The sequence below is a fragment of the Aquarana catesbeiana genome, linkage group LG01 (genome assembly GCF_042186555.1).
Source record: "Aquarana catesbeiana isolate 2022-GZ linkage group LG01, ASM4218655v1, whole genome shotgun sequence".
Classification (NCBI taxonomy): domain Eukaryota; kingdom Metazoa; phylum Chordata; class Amphibia; order Anura; family Ranidae; genus Aquarana; species Aquarana catesbeiana.
The window spans coordinates 207324118-207344139 of NC_133324.1; the positions used below are offsets into that span (position 1 = coordinate 207324118).

The following is a 20022-nucleotide window of genomic DNA, read 5'->3' on the forward strand; positions in this document are numbered from 1 at the left end:
GCCATTAATGTCTAAATCGCTGGCAACAAAAGTGAGCACACCCCTAAGTGAAAAATGTCCAAATTGGGCCAAATCAGCCATTTTCCCTCCCCAATGTCATGTGACTTTTTAGTGTTACAAAGTCGCAGGTGTGTTTACATTTTGGTGTTATTGCTCTCACGCTCTCATATTGGTCACTGGAAGTTCAACATTGTGTGAATAGTATCACTTTAAGCTCCTCTTAGTTGGGGTTGGGGGTACAGACAGTATTTCTATTCCATAGTCTGTGGTGAGATGCTGGGGGCAGGCTGTGATTTGGGATGGGGGTATGTCTGAGACGCGGTGTGATGGGTCAGAGGGCCCCGGTGGCTGAACAAACCTCCCAATACAGGCATGATGTGTGTCTGCGCAGTGTCCTGTACCTCCTGAATGGCCTTTCAAAGCATGCAAACTGACCACACTAATACTGATCAGCGTCTGTGCTTTGTGTGGTCATTTTAGACACACAGGAAAAAGGTACCTGGCAGGATCAACCAGGCACTTCAGACAGAAGTACATGAAAAAGACTATGATTTATAAAATGCACGTATATGTGAACACACACAGAAAATAATAATTTGTTTTTAAGACTTAAAACCCTTTTAGGGAAAGGCCATTGGGTGGTATGACGGGCAGAATGTTATACTGTGGATATTTGTTACTTCAATAAAAAGCTTCAACTCGGTGTCATTGGCGTGCAGCCTTCTTTCCATTTGGGCACATTCAAAGTAGATCTGTTCTCTGTTTGGTCACTAAACCGCGCTATTCTTGCATATAAGTCAGATATAAAACTGAGCCCTGGGCTTTTCTGTAAGGCCCCTTTCACACGAGGCGGACTCCGCTTCCACGGAGTCCGCCTCTGTCCGCCGGCTCAGCGGGAGATCAGTCCGTTGATCTCCGCTGAGCCGGCGGATGACAGGTCCCTCTCTGCTCACTGAGCGGGGAGGGGCTTGTCAGGCGCCGCTGCCCCCTATTGAGGGATCGGATGAAAACGGACAGCATGTCCGTTTTCATCAGATCTTACCCGATCCGCCGAAAACGGACAGCATGTCCGTTTTCATCAGATCTTACCCGATCCGCCAGCGATGGACCTGGACGTAGAGCCATCCGTCTGCTTTTAGCGGATCGGACCGGGTCGGATGTCAGCGGACATGTCTCTGCTGACATCCGTCGCTCCATAGGCTAACATGGAGCGCCCGTTCAGGTCCGCCGTCAAAACTGACAGGCGGACCTGAACAGTCCGATCGTGTGAAAGGGGCCTAAAAGTAAAGATTCTGAGACCTATGTATTTATACTTTTTGGCAGTGTCTTTCTTATTTACAAAGTAGTCATTAGTTTTATGCGTCCTAAAAGCCGCACACCAAGTGCTATAGAAAACTACACATGTGGCTTTCCTTGCCCCATCTCTCCCCTACAGTCTGGCCACATACTCTGATGACATTGCTGCAGTTTTCCGGCTGCCTCACGCCGATATACGTCGACAGAAGTGCACGTACAGGCAGATTAACGTACCTGTACGTTGCCCTTTAAGAAGCGGTTTGTGCGCACGCCGCCGTGGCCTCCGTGAGTGTGATTGCGGGTCCCGCGGACTCTATGTCCGCGGGGATACCTGCGATCGTCTCACGGAGAGGAAGAACTGGGAAATGCTGATGTAAACAAGCATTTCCCTGTTCTGCCTAGTGACAGGACACTGATCACAGCTCCTTGTAATCGGGAGCGGTGATCAGTGTCATATCGCACATAGCCACACCCCCCACAGAATCACTCGCTAGGACACACTTAACCCCTTCACTGCCCCCTAGTGGTTAACCCCTTCACTGCCAGTCACATTTGCACAGTAATAAATGCATTTTTAATTGCACTGATCGCTGTATAAATGTGAATGGTCCCAAAATCGCGCCAAAAGTGTCCAATCTGTCCGCCATAATGTTGCAGTCACGCTAAAAATCGCTGATCGCCACCATTACTAGTAAAAAAAAAAAAATTATTCATAAAAATGCCATAAAACTACCCCCTATTTTGTAGACGCTGTAACTTTTGCGCAAACCAACCAAACGCTTTATAGCGATTTTTTTTTTTTTTTCTTATTTTTTTTTTCTACCAAAAATATGTAGAAGAATACGAATCAACCTAAATTGAGGAAAAAAATGTTTTCTTTACATATTTTTTGGGGATATTTATTATAGCAAAAAGTAAAAAATAATGCATTTTTCAAAATTGTCGCTATTGTTTTGTTTATAGCGCAAAAAATAAAAACCGCAGAGGTGATCAAATACCACCAAAAGAAAGCTCTATTTGTGGGGAAAAAAAGGACGTCAATTTTGTTTGGGAGCCATGACGCATGACCGCGCAATTGTCTGTTAAAGCGACGCAGTGCCCAATCGCAAAAAGTGTTCTGGTCTTTGGGCGGCCAAATAGTCCGGGGCTTAAGTGGTTAAGATAGACTCTCTTACTTTTGGCACTCATTTGAAGGTTTCAAAATGAAACTGGCTCTATATCAGTATCTTTAGAACACAGGCAGGTAGGTAAGGTTTTGTGATATGTATACGTGACCTGGATTTTTTTTTTTTTTTTTTTTTTCCTCCTTCAAGAAAGCTTGAGAATTACTTTAAATAATGCACTGAACAATTTCTTTGAAACAGTTCACTGCACAGCAAGACTGGGGTAACCGACTGTTTTTCTTTTTGAATGTATTTTTTATTGAAGGTGTGTGTGTGTGTGTGTGTGTTTTTTTTTTCAAATCTAGATATGTAAGCTGAGGAAGGAAACATTTTTATTTAGCCAAAGCAATAGCTTTCTGCTGTATTTGGGCTGTATTCATACTATAGCATCTCATGAACTTTTGTACAGTCACACAATTTACGTGTGTTTAGCAAATGCACAAAAAAGTGTGGTGCGGTTCATTATTTGCAAACCTGAAGTGGTAAGCAGTTTTTTATTTTTTTTTGTTTTTTTTTTTTTTTTTTTTTTTTGAATGACAAACATGGCAAGTGCAGGGCTGAAAATATGTGTGAAACTCAAAAACACACAAGCTACCAAGTGCTTGGACAAAAACTATCCTATGCATGAGGCCTGGAATTGTGCGTCGGTGTGAATAGAGTCATATAGTTGCTAAAAAGGTCTTCTGAACCTTTGGTATCATCAGCGCGATGTGCGCTGACCTGCAGCAGTTCTTTACGCACACATAGCTTCTTCTTGCTTTGGAAGTTAGACCCTTGTGATAAGTAGTTAGCTGGCATCTAATGTATAATGAAAAGGCATCAAGTCCATCCCCTGACACTTCCAAAGGGCTGCCCAATTGCTTTGCCTTTTTTACGCATTGTATGCATTATGTGAATTTAGCCTATCAAAATGAATAGGCTGTATCGTTCTTCAAGGTGGTCCTGTCACATTTTTTGAAATGTACCACATTACATACTGAAAACAGATTTATCATTGGTGTCAGTGGACGCAATGATTAACCCCTTAAACCCCCCCTCTATGCCAGCATCGGTGTCAGTGGACGCAATGATTAACCCCTTAAACCCCCCCCTATATGCCAGCATTGGTGTCAGTGGACGCAATGATTAACCCCTTAAACCCCCCCCTATATGCCAGCATTGGTGTCAGTGGACGCAATGATTAACCCCTTAAACCCCCCCCCCTATATGCCAGCATTGGTGTCAGTGGACGCAATGATTAACCCCTTAAACCCCCCCTCTATGCCAGCATTGGTGTCAGTGGACGCAATGATTAACCCCTTAAACCCCCCCCCCCCCCTATATGCCAGCATTGGTGTCAGTGGACGCAATGATTAACCCCGTAAACCCCCCCTATATGCCAGCATTGGTGTCAGTGTTGTAATAACCCCCAGCATTAGTGGTTGGTTGTAAAGGCAGGTTTTTTTTATCTTGATGCATTCTGTCCACGAGTGCCTCGGCCGTCCAGGACTCTCCCTCTCTCCCTCTCTCCCTCTCTCCCTCTCTCCCTCTCTCCCTCTCTCCCTCTCTCCCTCTCTCCCTCTCTCCCTCTCTCCCTCTCTCCCTCTCTCCCTCTCTTCCTCTCTCCTCTCTGAGACACAGCGACACCATTGGTTTCCACTGCTGTCAGTCAGTTAGCCAATGGGGGGAGCCTGCAACTGAAGTGTATGGGCTGCAGCCCTTCAACAAATTCAGACGCAGGTCAGCAATATGAATGATTCCATTCATTCCATTCCTTTGTATACCTACTGATATTGTTGAGTTTGCATTATATCAGTATATTGGGTCATTCCCTCCGGGTCCACTGTGTCATTGATATCTCTATAGGTACAGGTGACAGACAAATAACAAACCAACCATTTATTCTATGTATGTAGGTAGGTGTCATCCAGATCCCCCTCATTTTTACCAGTCTGTCATCTCACTCCATTTGCAGTAGGCACTCTCACAGGTTTAATCCCTATGCACACCTCTGCACATATGCGTCTGTGTTTTCATATACACAGGTGCGTTTACACAAGAACTTTTCCAATTCTGTCACCATTGAATATACACTATTGACTTCCATCTTGTGGAATATATGCATTCTCTTTGTGTATGTATATGCATGTGTACATATGTATGTGTATATATTTATATATGTTTTGCGTTCAAACTTTAAACTACAACTGTGTTTAGTGAACCCACTATATTAAGCAGAGCTAATGGCTTACGGTTTTAATGGTTCACTGCTCTAATACTTTTTAAGTACTTTTAAGTAATAGTTTTAAAATAATTTTTGGTTTTTAATGTTTCAATACTTCAATGAGTTATTCTAATGTTTCAACCCTCTAATACTCTGATTATACGTCTCTTGTCTGTAATAACAATATATAATCCCAACACTTTCTATACATGTGCCTTCTACTACAACCTTAACTATACACACATACATTTTGGTATTTAACTCATCTAGAGCGCTGTGATGTGGATACTTCTAGCGTAAAGGAGACTACATCACCCACCATGTAATACATCTCCCAATCAGCCACTCCTCTCCATGTATATCTACCACATTTTACAGACTTTCTTTTGCTTTCCAAGGCTCTGATGAAGAGGGAACCCCTCGAAATGCATTAGCCTACCATTGAGCATTTGCCCTTGAATGGGCACAATTCTTAAAGCAGAGGTCCACCCTAAAATAAAAAATGACATTAAAATTCTACAAAAAATATATAAAAAAAAAAAAAAATTTTGAAAAAAAAATATTTTTTTTTTTTTTACTTACTAGAAACCCCTGTTGCTAGGCAGTCTTCCTAATCTGCCTCTTCCTATTCCGCGGTGCTGTTCTGTCACTTCCTCCTCTTTGATGAGCTGCCCCGTTGTATTCTCGGACATGTGTGTGTCCCAGAAAACAGGGCCATTCACAGAGCGCCACACGACTCACGCATGCGCAGTAGGAAACAGGCAATGAAGCCGCAAGGCTCCACTGCCTGTTTTCCCTTAGGATGGCGGCGCCGACATCCGATCTGATGGATGGCTCGGCCTCGGGGGGGTGTGACATCGCGGGCTCGCTGGACTGGTAAGTGCCCTTATTAAAAGTCAGCAGCTACAGTGTTTGTAGTTGATGACTTTTTTTTTTTTTTTTTTCAACGGCCCGACCTCCGCTTAAACTATATCACTTTGATTCATGCGCTTGTGCGTTTGATCACGCGCTTTCGATGGTTTTTTTTTCTCCACTCAGCGTTCTAACGGACCACCCCTGGTCAGTTTAGGCAGTGGGACACACATGATTATCCTATACTACTCACCATTTGAAATTACTACCACTGCCACTGCAGGAGAAATATTTTTTTTCTGTTCATATGCACTGCATACTAGCACATTATGACAGACCTACTGGCACATGGAGCCGTCCAGTGCTGTGCTGTCATGGCTCTCACATATCCCTGGCGCTTCCATGTACCTCTGGCCTACCTTCCGTGTTTCCTATGCCACTTGCCGAGCCAGGGAGACGTCAGTCCTGCGCATGTGCATGGAAGTCACATCGCTGTGGCACACGGAGTAGGTCGTAAATATGGTCTGAGCTGCGCGTGCACAGCTCAAACCACTTTTACCCACTAATAGTGTCTCTTCTGTTATAAAAACCCTGCCTCCACTGAATTTTGTAGTTGTGTTTACTACCACTTTAAGGCTTGTACACACGATGGGAAAATCATTCGTAAGTTTCCGTGTAAGAAACGATCATTTATTAGTATGGTGCTTTTGGCCGCCGATTCTGACTGTTCGGACAAAAAAAACCTGATAGCTTAGGAGTAGGGATGAGCTGAACATCCCCCTGTTTGGTTCGCACCAGAACATGCGAACAGGCAAAAAATTTGTTCGAACACGCAAACACCGTTAAAGTCTATGGGACACGAACATGAATAATCAAAAGTGCTAATTTTAAAGGCTTATATGCAAGTTATTGTCATAAAAAGTGTTTGGGGACCTGGGTCCTGTCCCAGGGGACATGGATCAATGCAAAAAAAAGTTTTAAAAACGGCCGTCTTTTTTAGGAGCAGTGATTTTAATAATGCCTAAAGTCAAACAATAAAAGTGTAATATCCCTTTAAATTTCGTAGCTGGGGGTGTCTATAGTATGCCTGTAAAGGGGTGCATGTTTCCCGTGTTTAGAACAGTCTGACAGCAAAATGACATTTCAAAGGAAAAAAGCCATTTAAAACTACTTGCGGCTATTGCATTGCCGGTCCGACAATACACATAGAAGTTCATTGATAAAAACGGCCCGAACCAAAATTAAAAAAAAAAAATATGACTAGGGGGGTCCCCCTAAATTCCATACCAGGCCCTTCAGGTCTGGTATGGATATTAAGGGGAACCCCGCGCCAAAATTAAAAAAAAAAAAAAAAAAAAAGCGTGAGGTCCCTCTAAAAATCCATACCAGACCCTTATCCGAGCATGCAACCTGGCAGGCTGCAGTAAAAGAGGGGGGGACGAGAGAGCGCCCAACCTCCTGAACCGTACCAGGCCACATGCCCTCAAGATTGGGAGGGTGCTTTGGGGTAGCCCCCCAAAACACCTTGTCCCCATGTTGATGAGGACAAGGGCCTCATCCCCACAACCCTGGCTGGTGGTTGTGGGGGTCTGCAGGCGGGGGGCTTATCGGAATCTGGAAGCCCCCTTTAACATGTCAACCCCCAGATCCTGGCCCTCCCCCCTGTGTGAAATGGTAAGGGGGTACAAAAGTACCCCTACCATTTCACTAAAAAACTGTCAAAAATGTTAAAAATGACAAGAAACAGTTTTTGACAATTCCTTTATTTAAATGCTTCTTCTTTCTTCTATCTTCCTTCAGTTTCTTCCTCCATCTTCTTCTTCTGGTTCTTCCTCCGGTGTTCTGGTCCAGTATCTCCTCGTCAGCGTCTTCTTCCCTTTCCTTTGAAATGTCATTTTGCTGTCAGACTGTTCTAAACACGGGAAACATGCGCCCCTTTACAGGCATACTAAAGACACCCCCCAGGTACGAAATTTAAAGGGATATTACACTTTTATTGTTTCACTTTAAGCATTATTATAATCACTGCTCCCGAAAAAACGGCCGTTTTTAAAACTTTTTTTGCATTGATCCATGTCCCCTGGGGCAGGACCCAGGTCCCCAAACACTTTTTATGACAATACCATGAATATAAGCCTTTAAAATTAGCACTTTTGATTTTCTCCCATAGACTTTTAAAGGGTGTTCCGCAGCATTCGAATTTGCTGCAAACTCCCCAAATTGTTCGCTGTTCGGCGAACTTGCGAACAGCCGATGTTCGAGTCGAACTCGAAGCTCATCCCTACTCAGGAGGAGCCGCTGTACTAACTACCTCACATTAGTACAGTGATCTCCCCTGCTGTTCTGTTTTCTGATGGGGGGGTGGGCGTTGGCTAAAAGTGCTGATCGCGAGCCAATCGGCAGACCTTTTTTGGTCATGCTGCTTCATCAGAAGCCGGCTGAACAGACCAACTCCAGTACACACAACCTAAATGTTGGCTGGTTTCTATTGAACCGACTGATGCCATGACATTCGGCCCGTATGTACTAGGCTTTAGGAATGTTGCATATTTGGTTCGTTGGGCACCCATATCTATACAAGAATAGAACTCAAATATTGTTCGATGGAGAAGAGCCATGTAACATTGCGTGTCAGTAGGGCTTCCTTGCGTTGGCAGCCAGTGAAAATTATGCCCTTTACTTGGATGGTTAGCGGCCACCTGCCTGGGAGGCAAATTGCTTATGATTTAAGGTATCCCTGGTTTAGAGAGGCTGGTCTTGGTCCTCACTGACATGGGTATTCTGTTTAAGCATTACTGTGAAAGTTTTAGCTAAAAATCATAATCATAGTTTTCCTGACGTCATTCATGCTAATCATTTACATCTATGAATGTGCCGTTTTCCTTTTTCATGTAACGTGTCTAACTCCTTTTTATTGTAGGTTTTTTGCCATAATGAGCAAGCTGATCTGTCCCTGAAACACATCTGTGCTTCCTGCTTGGCAGGATAAAATTTGTCACTCGTATTGCTGATATTAGGGTGTGCCACATGTTTTTACATTCCTAAGCATTTGAAGCGGGACATTTTCTTTTGTTTGACCTTCTGCTAAGTGGTACTGTGCACACTGTTCAATAAAATGATTCTTCACAAGTGGTAATAGTACTAATTTAAAGTGTTGGAAATTGGTTAGTACATTGGATTGGTGTAAGTATGTGTGGGCTGTACATACTGTATTCAGACTGAAAGGTGCTTCCAGTGTTTAGTGCAGTCTGTAGAGTCCAACTCATTTCTGATACAACTTGTGTTTGGATGGAAATTGCTTAATTTACACAAATGTATTTTCTGTTATGTTGTCCCTTCTGTGACCATACCAGTGCAGCCACAGTGTCCCCTGATCACCGCCACACCAGTACAGGCAGTGTCTGTGTTCCTGATTGCTGCCACCTCAGGGCCAGTGTTGCTAGTCTGCTATCAACCGTGTTACTGATCAGTCGCATCAGTACAGTGTCACCAGAGCCAGTGCAGATAGCAAGCGTTCCTGATCATGGCCCCACCAGTGCAGTGCCGATTCTGCCTGCCGCCTGTACTGACCCTGTTCGGTTTATTGACCACATTGCTGCCTGGACCAATCCTTTGCCTTTCTTCTAACCATGTCTCTGTTTGTTGCCTGAACTGACCCATCTGCGTGTTCCTGCGAGACACCAGTCTCCACCACCCCCTGCAGACAACTGCACTTTTGGAACCACAGGAACTTTTGTTCCCCATTGTCCAACCTCCTTAGTTACTGACCAGTGAGCATGATGTTTCTGGGGGCAGCCACGTGCCAGTAGGCTAGGCTTGCTTGGCTGATAGGTACAGGTGATGCTGTTAATCGTACAGAGGCAGATATTATAGGGCACGGTTTTTTATATGATCGTTTGATTTTTATGATACAATTTTGAGTAGATAATCAGTCCGAACTGAAAGTCTAACACATGGTATCTCTATACTCATGAGCAGCAGGGTATGTCCTTGGTTAAAAAAAAAAAAAAGTTGTAGTATAATACATTTTGGCCTAAGTATAGTTTTAGGCCAGGAAAAAATGAAATAAATGTGCGTGTATTTTCTGCAGGAGCCTAGAAAGCCTTTCACCCGTGATTAGTGGATCAGGGGTGCAATGATCAGGCTTCTTCAGACATTCCCTGCATCTTTCTGCCCACAGGGCTTGTGAATGAACAATGAGAGTGCTTCTCGGCATCCTCGCAGTTATTCAGAACCACAAGCCATCATCTGCGCTGCTGACGGGGAGTCTATCAAGGGAACTGGCAGCAGGAGCTGGAACATGTTACACCCTAAATATTGAGGGTGGGACATGTAACATGTTTCAAAAGGAGAACCTATAGCCTTTAAATACCACCAAAAGGAAGCGCTATCTGTCTTTGCAAAGAGATATAAAATTCACAGTGCTGAAAAATGGCCAGGTCAGAAGGAGGGGGGGGGGTGGGGGGTTACCTTGCTGGTCTTCACGAGTTAAAAGAATGTTAGTCCTGTAAAAGAAGCCCATCACTTTGACTGCCCATGGCTTGAAACTCTTCTGCTTCATTGCTCCATGGTATGCAAATACCTGCTACTCCTGCCACATGGGTTCATTCCACCAGGACATAGGACTCAGGGGCGAGCAACTACTGCATGCAGCTGGTAGAACCAATATTTACACGTACCTGGTTAAGGTGAGAGAGGTAAAGCGGGTGAAGATCCACTTTGAGTGTCCTTATGGTGCCATGATCTCTTTAACCTATCCAGTATATCCAGCGTGTACGCATGTATATGACTATGTGGCAGTCTATCAAAAAAGATGGTTCAGACATACATTTACATCTTACCACTGTCATTATCTTCCTTGCTTAAAATGGCATTCTAAAACATTTTATGGTTTTCCTATGAATGGAAAGAATCTGCTTAGAGCCTGAAAGTTTACAAAGTAGGGTTTAAAAGAAAATCATTTTTGTAGTGCGTTTTAATGAACATGTGTGTTCTTCTTTTTTTTTTTTTTCCCCCTCTGTTTAGTAAATTCGTGTGTTTAAAATATAGTAAAGGTACAGTGTATGTTCTTGGAATTAAATGGGTCCATTACATAGTGCAGCTGGGTAGTTGTGCTTTACTGTTCATCTATCACACCCCGTTCACACTGAATGTGGCTTTGAAATCACGCTACTTCAACGTGATTTCAAAGTCGCCGGTCAGTGCAATTTCATGTGCAGCTTGCCGATTTATCTGTGAAACTTGCACAGTTGTCTATGCAAGCCACACATGAGATTGACAAAAATGGTGCAGGAACCTTTTTTTAAATCGCTTCAAGTCAGTCGCACCGATTCCAACGGTTCCCTAGCACAAATAGGGTGTGACTTGTCATGTGATTTTTAAGCTGTCAAATTGCATGACAAGTCACACCAGTGTGAACGGGGCTAAGTTCACACTGACAAGTGTGAGCTAAGCTCAATGGGGATCCATGCGAAAAGGTGGTGGCAGGAAGCCACATTGAAAGTGATGGGAATGTGACAATGCCTGCAGCTATTCACAGCAGTTTGTGCATAATTACTAACACAATGATTACCTGTGGATGATAAGTTGAGACAAATGTTGAGCCAGTCTTTAGGCTGGCCATACATTATACAATTTTCTTGTAAAAATTTCCTTTTAGTTTTACCAAAATGCATATAATTTGAGGTCAAACCTAAACAACACTTTCAGTTTGTATGCAGTCAGGCAGGTCCTTCCACTACATAGTTGAAGGTAAATTTAAAGGAAACTATGCAGAAATTGTATAATGTATGGCCAGCCTAACTGTCCATGAAGCTGTTTGATTACAGGCGTGTTAGCTGGAGTAGGAACTTTGAGAGTCGAACATGATGAGGCCTATCTGTCCTGTGCTTTGAAGTCTGAAGATACAGCCAGCTGCCATGAATGCTGACCCGTGTGCTCTCTCCATAATGTCTGAATAAAGCCGCGATGCTGTGTGTGGCTTTCATGGGTTCTTGGAAAGGTGAAACAATGCAGGTTCAGGTTAGGTTTCAAGCAGCATTAGTACATTTACAGCGTGACTGATCACATTTCTTTTTATATTCACTGGCTTCAGTACTTCTTTTATGTGCATAATCAACTTCCCTGCAACAATAACTTTCTTGTATGTGACACAGCTAGCTCCTGTTTATATATGATAATGTTTTCTCTCTACAGTTAGAAGATGCAAATTTTCCTCATCAGATCCCTCCTCTTAGTACTATGTAATAACGGTTTGTGCTACGTAATACTAAATTTCTTACTACATCAGAAATTAAAGTAGGATTAATGTCGGTGTTCTATGAATTGTTTTCTGGTAAAAAAAAAAAAAAAAATGCTTGAGAATTAATAAATGCATTTTTCATGTATGTTTACACAAGCATCTTGAAATGTGGGTGCTGCCATTGATGACTTGTACAAGGTGCCCTGCATTGGGCTGTAGGCCTTCTTTCGCAATTTAGTAAGTACCCAGCACAACCATGTTCTTTCATACTGGGTGTCCTGACTACTGATCTGTACATGCTTGGTTCAGATCAGTGACTTGGGCAAATATTAAAACCCAGTTCCAATTGGTTTGGTGGGGATGAGTTACAGCCTCGGGTTATTTGCCATCTGTGTCTTCAAGAGATTTCCTGTGACTTTCTTTTGGGACAGGATGTGATGGGAAATTTTTAAAATGGGTACATGGGACTGCATCAACTTATTTTTTAATTCCTTTGTCTCCATCTTCCTGTCCCCTGTAGCATCCTGTATATTTTATTGGCCTACTACTGTCACAGGGGCAGGTAGTTGGGTAAACTCTCCCCAATGAGGTTAAGGACAGCAATAAATACTGTATTTTTCAGTTATTTATTCTTCTCAAACATATCAATCATTAAGATGCTTTAGGATGACAGCCCGGAGAATGCAAAATGGGTATTGATGGCTTCCTTTTATCAGAATTGAAGGATAAGTTAATCTTTTGTACAAAAAATAATAAATGCACATCCTTTTTGCAGGCAAAAAAAAATGTGCATTTATTCTTTTTTAGTTGTAGGAGCCTGTAAAGCATTGCATCAGTGATGAGATCACAGATACTATGCACATTTCCTCCACACTGTCAGCGGATACGCTTACTCGTACATCCCGTATTGGTAAGCTGATTTCTTGCTGACAGGAAGACTCGTACTACCACAGTTCTCCATACCGGCATGGTAGCTCATTGATTACAAGCCGACAGCCGCTAGGGCTATCAGGACTTATAGTTTATTAATACACAGAGCTTTGTGTATGAATGATGTGGCCATGTGGTGCTCTGCTTCCAAAATTTGACAGCTAGTACGGGGAACTTCTCCCTGTACTGCTGGAATGGGGGGGAGGGGAAGCAGGCGGCTGCAGCACTGGACACATCTTGCATGTTCCACCTTAAAATCAAATGTAACATGTTCCCAGAGGTGAACTTATCCTTAAGAGCCCTTTCATACTGCCAGAGCGGGGGCGTTGGCAGTAAAGCGCTGCTAATTTTAGCGGCGATTTACCGTAGTTTTTGCAGCTGTTTTCGGGTGCTAGCAGGGCACTTTTAACCCCGCTAGCGGCCAAATAAAGGGTTAAAGGCACCGCTGCCTCAAAGAAGCTGCTTGCAGGACTTTTTTTTTTTTTTTTTTTATGTCCTGCCAGCACAGCGCCCCAGTGTGAAAGCACTCTGGCTGAGATGAGGCTTTTTACAGGTGATATTTTTAGCGCTAAATCGTCTGAAAAACGCCTCCAGTGTGAAAGGGGACTTAAAGTGAATCTGAAGCCAGATTATGGACATTAAAATACTTCTATATTACTAAAGAGTAACTTCACCACTCCGTGTGTATACACACACACACACCCCTTCTGCAATCTGTCACTGGGCCTCTGACTTGTAGCCAGCCTCCTGATGACTTGCATGCATCGTAAGCTGTCATCGGAGGACTGGCTGTAAGAACCAGCAAGACAGCTGGCTACCAGAGGATGCACATCAGGACACATGCTGTAAAGTACCCTACGGCCTTCTGGAATGTGTGACTTCAGTATTCCGGGAGGCTGCAGGTGACTGGGACATTCTTGCTTATGTGAGAATCCCAGAAGTTCTTAGAGGGAAAATGAAAAGGTTTCTGAAAATAAATAAATACAAAGTAAATGTCCAGTTGAGAGAGAGGAGGGTGATTATAAGTGCATTGATGGAAAGTGGTTGGGGAGGGTGACGGTCCACTTTACTGAACATTAAATCTTAAAAACAAGCCCCCATTGACCTCCTGTAGCTGCAGACATTATGGAGCTGTTTTTGTCATCAAAGTTGATAAGCTTTAATCTAGTTCATTCTGGTGGGTTTTTCAGAAGCTTGATTTCACCCTGCTCTCCCCTACACTAGGGACTTGGCAGCCTTATAGCCTGTGATCCGTGTTAAACATTGTATTATCATCGCACTGTTGCTTTTAATCTGCAGGAATATCATAGAACTATGCGTGTTATCTTACAGGGGTGCCTAGAGTGGTTTTACACGGGGGGGGGTTGATTTGCTAAAACTGGAGCAGTCAGAAGCAGATTGGCTACCATGCACAGCTGCACCAATTTTAACCTTGTTAGCTTGTTCAATGAAAGCGATATTAATGTCTCTCTTTTGTTTAAAAATAACAAACATGTTACACTTACCTCCTCTGTGCAGTGGTTTTGCACAGAGCAGCCCAGATCCTCCTCTTAGGTCCCTCGCTTGCGCTCCTGTCCCCTCCCTCCTACCGATTGCCCCCACAGCAAGCAGCTTGCTATGGGGGCACCTGAGCCAAGCCGCTGCTCTGTGTGTCCATTCAAACACACAGCTCCTTATTGGTTCACTAACTTTGACAGCAGTGGGAGCAAATGGTGCTTCGCTGCTGTCTCAGCCAATAAGGAGGGAGACTCCTGGACAGCCTAGGCTCTCATGCAACATCGCTAGATCGAGATGGGGCTCAGGTAATTATGAGGGGGGATGCTGCACACAGAAGGTTTTTTATCTTCATGCATAGAATGCATGTGCAGGAGGTACGTTTCAGGAAAACTTTCCACAGCCCCCTGCACTGTACACGGCTCCCTTTTCCCCGCACTGTACACGGCTCCCTTTCATTATAAAGCCCCCCCCTGCACTCCCAGGAGACCCCCAGTCTCCTGGGACAGCATTGCCAGCATACTCTGAGAAAAAATCACTCTCAGCCACTTATCATACACTGCTCCTCCTGTGTCACTGTCGTAAATTGAAGCTTCTAAACACCTCAATTAATGCCGCTCTTTTGTGGACCCGGTCATGTGATTGCTCTCCTCTGCTGTTTGACTGTCACATGACTGCTCTCCTCCAATCAAAAGCTACACTCGAGGAGGAGGCAGAGCGGGAGGAGGAGAGCGGCCAGAAAGAGCAGCGTTATTTGAGGTATTTAGAGGCTTCCATTTACATTGAGGGTGACACAGGAGGAGCTGTGTATGAGAAAGGACTGGCAGTAATGTTTTCTTCTTAACTTTAAAGTATGCTGGCAGCATTGTTCCAGGGCCAGGAGAGGCAGGACAGCTGGCCTGACACCCCCCTAATGGGTGGTACCCGGGGCGGACCGCTCAATCCCCCCCCCCCCCGTTGGTAAAAAAAAATAAAAAATATAGGCGTATAGACGCAAGCACAGTTTATCCTCTATTCTCAGGGGAAAAAAGTACGTGTTATACGCCAATACAGTATTTATTATAAAGTTCTGGTGAGTTTGTTTTCCTCACACGGTTTGGGTGGAGCATTATTTGAAGTATTAATTTATAACCCTTCCTTGCTCTATCCAAAATGAAAAAGAAAATTTTGCCTATATTTCTTATCTAAGTTATGATCTACTTCTTGCTGATTACTTTGTGCAATAAAGAATATGCATGATCTGTTGGAGGTTCTCACTGATCCCTTTAAATAAACCACCTAAATTGGTGTATTAATTACAAGTAACTTTAACAATTCTGCACTGATAACAGTGTGATTCAGTCCCACATACTGATGTGTGTGCACACAGGAGTATAAATGGTAATTCATTCTACTTTTTGCATATAAAATGGTTTTTGATTGACACGAGTATTGGTATAAAGGACAGCTAAGATCTGCTAAGGAATGAGTAGTGTGCAGCAGACTATGAATAATAACCCTGAGACTGTTGATTTAAGTAGTCCTGTCTTGGCACTGCTGTTCCAACTTGTGCTGACACTGTAATTTCAATGCTTTGGTTTTGTTTTTGGCTTGTGTGGTCGAATATGTTCAAACAGTTCTGAGGGCTTTAATAGAAAGTAATGTGATTCTAGGTAATTGCATGCATCTAGGTATGGCAGGCCTTCTTTTTTTTTATTTTTTTGCTAAGCCATTACATAGAGAGGTGAGGAATTTGACATTTACATAATTGCCCGATTTAGCTGTGACAATTCCTTCTTTTTTAGCGCACAGGCATTATATTGTACCCAGCACCTTTAACTGCATTTTACAGTTGCTGTGCTGTGTGTGTATCTAGAAACTAAAGAACTGCAAGGAGACAGTGACTCGGTGTACTGTATAACCTGTATCAGGCTACATAATTGTTTACATTGCTGTGATTTGGCAGCGAGCTGGATGTGAAATGCTCATCCTGCTACAAAATTGAGTTGGCCTGAGCGCTGCTATATTTTCTAAATGAATGAGTTCCTCTGATTGGCTGAAGTGGGCAGATGTCACAAGCTGATGCTGCATACGTTTTATGTAGCGCACGCAGCTTTTGCATGTGTTGGTGAAAGAAATGGCTCTCTTGGACCAGCTTGGTCAAAACAAACTATTTCAAGTTCACTAAAACCTGGAATTGGGCTTTAAAGCAGGGGTGCCCAACCCATATGGCCCACGGAACCCTCTTATGTGGCCCGCATCCTCATGCTCTGGGATGGCGGGTTGACGAGCCAAAATTCAGATCAATGGGTTGCCCACCTGCCATCCCAGAGCATCAACGTGCATGGAGGCAGTGCCAGTAGCGGAGGAAACAGGAGCCACATAAGTCTATTCTTCCTCTGTAGCACAGGCTCCTGTCCCAGGTGTAGTGATACCAAGTGCACTTCGCCTGAGACCTTTCTAGCAGCCTGGGTAAACCACAGTGCATCTGGGTGAACGCATCCTTTAATAGGGGGCTCAGGACAGTAAGGGCTCATTTAAATTTGTGGTTTGAGGGAGTGGTAAAAACCCCATAGTTCATTGTGTTACCAAATCACTTATGTGGCCCTTGCTCTTCAAAAGGTTGAGGGCCCTGCTTTAAAGCCTATGACCAGAACAAGAGGGTATGTTAAGTCTTCCAGTGGGGACACCTATTCTGGTGGTAACTGTACAATGTTTTTCTTCTTGTGCTGCATTGCTATTCATTCTTAATGTCAACGCATGTGCGTTGTAACCGAAACTTATTATAGTTGTGCACTGTTTAATATACAGGGTATATAAATTATATATATAATGTCTTTGCCTGGTTACACTTTTAAATGGACAACCATTCTATTGTAGATATGCAGTAATATCTACGTGTATGTTTGCATCATACATCTTTAAAGTGGTACCCATTACAACTTGCTAAAAAAAAAAAAAAGAATAAAAAAAGTTATTTAGCACGGAACATACATTCCACATTAATAATTATGCTAACAAAATTAGTGTGTGTGCTGTAAATTGATTGTTTCTGTTTCTAATTGCCAGAGGCTGCCATTTTGCTGAAGCCCAGAGCCCTTAAACAGCAGTAAATCTTTAGGCTGTTAGCAAATCTACCTCTACAAATTTGGCACAGTGCCTAAAAAATACAATGCAACTGAGCATATACAGAGCACGGCGACACAGCACATTACTAGTTTTTAAACCTTTTAGGTAGGGTTGTACTGATACTAGTATCGGCACCGATACCGAGCATTTGCCCAAGTACTTGTACTCGGGCAAATGCTCCCAATGCTTCACCCAATACCTGGACAGTCAGCAGTGATCGGCGCGTGGGGGAATTACAAGCTTCTCCCCCTGCGGCTTTCAGCTGCTTTAGTGAAATCTATACAGCGGTGATCGGTGCTTGTAACTCCGCCACACGCGATCACCGCTGACTGTCACCGCATCCTCCTCCAGTCCCGCTCCATGTTGTCCTTCTTCCTTTTCTGTTTGGACAGAGTCAGCTGACTTCATTCACATAACTGAAACATTGTAATCTCCTGTGATTACGATGTCTCAGTTTATGAATGGAGAGGAGCCGCTGTCTTCTCTCTCTTCATTTTCAGTGCATCTGAGGCTGCAGAGAAAGGGACTGTGGAATCTCTATCCTCGGTCTTTCTCTGTCTCAAAGGGGAGATATCAGGAGTCTGTTAAGACCCCTGATATCTCACCAAAGCCCCCCAACAGGGCTGATTAAAAAAAAACACACACACAAAGTATTGCAATAAATAATAAAACAAAAAAGTAAAAAATAATAAAAATCTAAATAAAAAAACAGACACCGTCCCCCCCCTCCCCCCCCCCTAAAAAAGAAAGAAAAAAAAGAAAGCATTGTTAAAAAAAAACAAAAAACACTGTCACGTGACATTAAAAATAAAATTATCGGTAATCGGTATCAGCAAGTACTTGGAAAAAAAAAGTATCGGTACTTGGTCTTTAAAAAGTGGTATCGGGACAACCCTAATTTTAGGTGCTTAATGTTTTACCTGGCTATACCTGCAAAAGAGGCCAGCCTGAAATGAGTCGGCGGGGCTTAATTTTCTGACGAACGTTCCACTTTAAGAAAGCTGCCATTGATTTAAGTTTGGGTAAAAACATTTTTTCTTTTTTTTTTTTATTAGTTTATGGTCATAGATCGGAATTGTCATCCAGTGATGGAAGATGATTGTTATTGCTTAACCTAGGAATGTTGCATATGTGTGATAGCGTGTTTCTTTCCTTCGAGAATAGGGGTAAAATGCAGAGCTTGTATGGTGTTGTTGTAACGTTTCATGGCATGAATAGAGACCGACACTTTTTGGTCATCTATCCAGGCCTTGTTTGCCAACCTTCTAGTTGTGACAGTATTCTCACTGCTCTTCCATGCTCATGTCTGTTACACTAAACTGTGTGCTGTTATTAGAGTTCATTTAAGTCCATAGTCAAAATTCCAGCTTTTTTAATTTTTAATATTTATTTGTGTGCATCCATTTATTTTTTATTGTGACTGTACTAGATAATTTGGAAAAAAAAATTATCTCCTTTCTGTACCTCTCATCGTGTATGGACTAGGGCTGGGGAAAAAATTGATTTGCATCTTGAATCGAGTCGAGTTGTCAATTTATTTTTTTCACCAGTTACGGTGCGGTATAACCGCGCCGCTCCTGAGGAGCTGCAGGCTGGAGTTTTTAAGTGAGGCTTTAGCCTAGTCCGCGAGGCCAGCCTCACCTAAAAACTCCTGCCCGCAGTTCCTCAGGACTGGCGCGGTGTCAATCAAGAAAAAAAAAAAACTTGATTCGAATCATGAATCGAGTTTTAAAAAAAAAAAATTTGCAGATTTTTTTTTTTTTTTTTTTGAGAAAATCGCCCAGCTCTAGTATGGACAAAGGTATTCTGATTGGTCAGCACCGCCACATGGATGGCGTTGATCAATCAGAATCTGTCTAGCCCCTCCTGCCAACACTGAGAGGAGAGCAAGTCAGGAGGATTTCAAATATTTCAAATCCCTGGAGCGGTGAAGCCGTGTTCCGGTCCCTGGCGGCAGGATGATTGCAGGACTGGGGGGGGGGGGTTGGGGTGCGAGTCCAGTGTAAGGTCACCTTACAGATTTTCTGTAAAAGTGAACTTACACTTTTAGATTTTGTATAGAATGGGGAAGGGTTAGAACCTCTTTCAGTTGTTACTGTTCTCTGTGGCCCTATTGAGTTGATTATTCACATTTTCCTATCTCAGTCATCAGTGACAATATTTTATACGGACTGAAAATCTCCAAGAGGGACTTGCCACAATAAAAACATGTCTTCGTTGAAGGCTAGAACTCCTCACTGCTTTTTATTGCGGTCTGTCCCTATTGGTTATTTTTCCACCCACATCCCGTCAGGGTGACCATGTTGTCACATGGATAGGAAGTAAGGGGAAATCTTTCTAGCAAGGCTGGATACAGCAATAAACACCTGACACACCTTTCTTCACTTAAAGTAATATTAAAGCTTTAGTTGGAGTTACCCTTTTAGGTGTGCACAATATGAAACCTTTACTCATGAAGTAAAAAAAAAAAAAAAAAATGTTTGAAGCAACCATGGGTTCATTTAGCCTTTTACCATTTCTAAAGAATCAGGTCCAGCTTCACCTTATTTTACCTCGTTTCTCAGCCTTCTATTGTGAACAAGGCGGATTGTAGCGTTAAATGCATCGTTTCTGTGGAACTAAACAACAAAGTCGTCTTTATCTAAATATATTTCTGCACAATCAGAGTTTTCTCTCACATAGCTGCCTGTGAAAACAAGGCTCTAACTGCACTGACTTCAAAGGTTTCATTTTCT

At 43.0% G+C, this 20022-nt stretch overlaps 1 protein-coding gene across 6 annotated transcripts in view; it reads left to right on the forward strand.

The window, feature by feature from the left end:
• CSNK1G3 (casein kinase 1 gamma 3) overlaps nt 1-20022 on the forward strand; it is a 223312-nt gene that overhangs the window by 33147 nt on the left and 170143 nt on the right. The window lies entirely within an intron of this gene.